General features: G+C 40.9%; 1 pseudogene across 1 annotated transcript; it reads right to left on the minus strand.

The window, feature by feature from the left end:
• Positions 1-331: 331 nt before the first annotated feature.
• Positions 332-2,009, minus strand: LOC307096140 (F-box-like/WD repeat-containing protein TBL1XR1; annotated as a pseudogene). The gene is made up of 2 exons: positions 1,370-2,009; positions 332-1,264 (listed from the first exon to the last, which is right to left on the minus strand). The product of its transcript is annotated as an F-box-like/WD repeat-containing protein TBL1XR1 (transcript).
• Positions 2,010-3,001: the final 992 nt, after the last annotated feature.

Raw genomic sequence — 3,001 nt, forward strand, 5'->3', positions numbered from 1 at the left:
TGGCTTGCCTCACCATGCAACAGTCCCCTCCCCCCCATCTGTGTGCTCAGCCTATAAATAGGTAATATGCAAATTTGTTCGGTTGTGGCCATTACGGTGTCCCAGACAAATTTGCATATTACCTCTTTATATGTATAGATTTCTTTCTTCTGTTTTTCATATCCAAAACTTCTTAATGCTATTTTAGGGGAATAGCAGATTAGATTCTAGCACTTTGTGAACAGAATTCACAAGCTGTGACAAAATTCTGTTGTATTCAGGGTACAATTTTGTGTATATACACTGTATGTATATATTTCTTTTAGATTTGGCTATAGTGGACTGGCCATGGTTCATGTGGGACGATAGCAGTACATGGGTCAGGGGCAGTCATTTTGGCTATGTACACATTCATAGTCAGTCCATGGCTTCCAACTAGTAGCGCTATTTCCAAAGGTCTAATACTCAAACTGAAACATCTGATGCACTGGCTCCAACCTTGTCTCCTGCTACATCCCAGCAAACTTCAAAAATTCCACCTGTTCCCCTGTAGCTGTGAACTAGAGCACCTGTTTGTGTGTTCCAGATGTGCACATATTTGTCAAAAGAACCACTTGCCAGATTCCTGCCATAAGGACTGAAAGCTACACTGTACATAGGCTCTTGGTGTTTTGTCAAGGTATGGATGCAAATTCCTCGGTCTACATCCCATAATCTAACAGTAGAGTCAAAGGATGCACTTGCTAACATAAGGTTGGCATTTGGATTATTTGTCCCTGGTCCTGTTGGATTCCACTTGATAGTATACATTTCTTTATTATGTGCTTGCAAATCATGGACACAATTGTCTTGTTACATACTCCATATCTTCAAAGTCATGTCATCAGAACAAGAGGCCAGGGCATTGCCAGTTGGGTCCCATTTGATAGCATTTACTTCATTTGTGTGTCCCTGGAATGTTTTAATAGGTCTGTCTTGTCCTAATTTACAGACGTGAATGCACATATCTGAATTACAAGAGGCAAAGGTGTTGTTGCTTTGCCAGTCAACATCCAATGCTGGTGCTGAATGAAAAGGAAACTTGCTTGGCTTCGCCAGTGTGTGCATCCCAAATAATTGTTGTCTTGTCTATTCCAGCACTTAGGATGAAATTTCCTTTCTTATTCCATTTTAATGCAAATATAGGGCCTTTATGCTGCCCTAAGGTACTAGCAAGGTTACCATCTTTAGTCCATATTCTGGGAAACCCATCATATAAACCAGTTGCTAGAAATGTACCTTCACTCTTGGTTGTGGGCACATCCCCAGTAGGGGGTGTGCAGGAGGCAGCTGATTGATGTTTCTCTCTCATCGAAGTTTCTAACTCTCTATCCCTCTCTCTTCCTCTATTCCAATCTAGAGAGATCACATCCTTGTTGCTGGGGACATCTTGCCCTCCTTCTTGTATACAGTGTTGAAGTACTAACTGTGTGGAGCCACTGGTGCTATTTTCACTAAGATTCCAGATTCTTGCTGTGGAGTCTCCAGACCCCAATGCCAAGAGATCACTAACGGGGTTCTAGGCACAGATGAACACTTCAGATTCATGGCCCCTTAACACAACTGCCTTGTTAGGAGGGATTTCAACATCCATCATATAAGTATGATTATTTGCTATAGTATGTGCCCCATTATCCTCCCCATTTGCTGTGTTTTCTCCATTTTTTTGCAGATCCTTGGTTCATGGCAGCTGCAGCAGCTACTGCAGCTGCTGCTTGTTGCTGTGCAAGCTTGTCTCTCTAAGCTTGTTGTCTTGTTTGTACTACATCAGGCATTACAGCATCTATCAGTGACAGAGACTCTATTGGTCGACCATACCATAGACATTTCTGGATGATAGAAATCAACGCAGCAGGTGGGAGAAGGGCACCATTTATGTTTGATTGACTGATACGGCTTTCTATACCAAAGGTAAACGCTGAATGAGAAAATCTTGACTCTTGCAAGTATCTATATACCAAGAAGTTGACCTCATCACTGCTTATACTCATCTTTATTCCCACTTAAACCATGAGGTCACAATACAGGATATAAACCATTGACAGTGCATTGATGAGGGGATGTACAACTTAATATCCAGTACCACCAATCACAAGTTGCTGCTGCTAATGCTAGAAATGGTGGCCTCTGACGCCGCTCCCCGCTCCCGGGAATGGAGGCACAAGGAAATTCCCCTCCTTGCCTCCGCTGCTGCCTCCAACCACCCCAAAATAACCCTTGAGGGGGGTCCGTGAGAGGCTATTATAACCCCAGCTAGAGGAGGGAGCGGGGGATGGGCGCCAGGGGGCGGGGGCAGGGAGCAGGGCATGTGTCCCCAGGTGGCGAGTGGAGGTGCTCCCGCCGCCAATAAAATATATTTTTATTTAAAAAATAGAATGAACATACGTGTGGGATTGGGAAATTCCAGAACTGATTATCAGACTTTAAGATTATATTTTCTCTATGTATTTGTAGATATTTATTTGTTTTAAATAAATTTGTATTCTTTATCTCAAATTTGCATGGTCCCTAATTTGGAAATAGTAAGTACTCTTAGATATAGCAAGTTAGTTCCACATTTCAGAAACTTATAAGAGTAATCAATTTTGGCAGTCATGTAAAATATATCAGACAATCATGTTATGACTGAAAATCTTGATGTGAAGATGTACATTACATACAAAACAAGGGTTGAATTGTATCTTATAGAGGAAAGAGTGAAAGAGCTGCTAAACAGTCTACAATATAAAATGTTTTGAGGGTCATAAAATTATTAGCATAAAATTTATGAGCAAAATCTATTATATTATTGATTTTATCTGTTTTACCAACATCTTACATTTTTGGAGGGCAGGGAATATTTTCTATAAGATTACAATAGTTATTAACTTAAAGTAAAGATATATCACATTGGAGGTGCAGGAGTGGGGTGGAGGGCATCAAGGGGGCAAAGGAGACATCTATACTACTTTCAACAGTAAAGATACAATTTAAAAAAAATGAA

Source organism: Cnephaeus nilssonii (genome assembly GCF_951640355.1).
Source record: "Cnephaeus nilssonii genome assembly, chromosome: X".
Classification (NCBI taxonomy): domain Eukaryota; kingdom Metazoa; phylum Chordata; class Mammalia; order Chiroptera; family Vespertilionidae; genus Cnephaeus; species Cnephaeus nilssonii.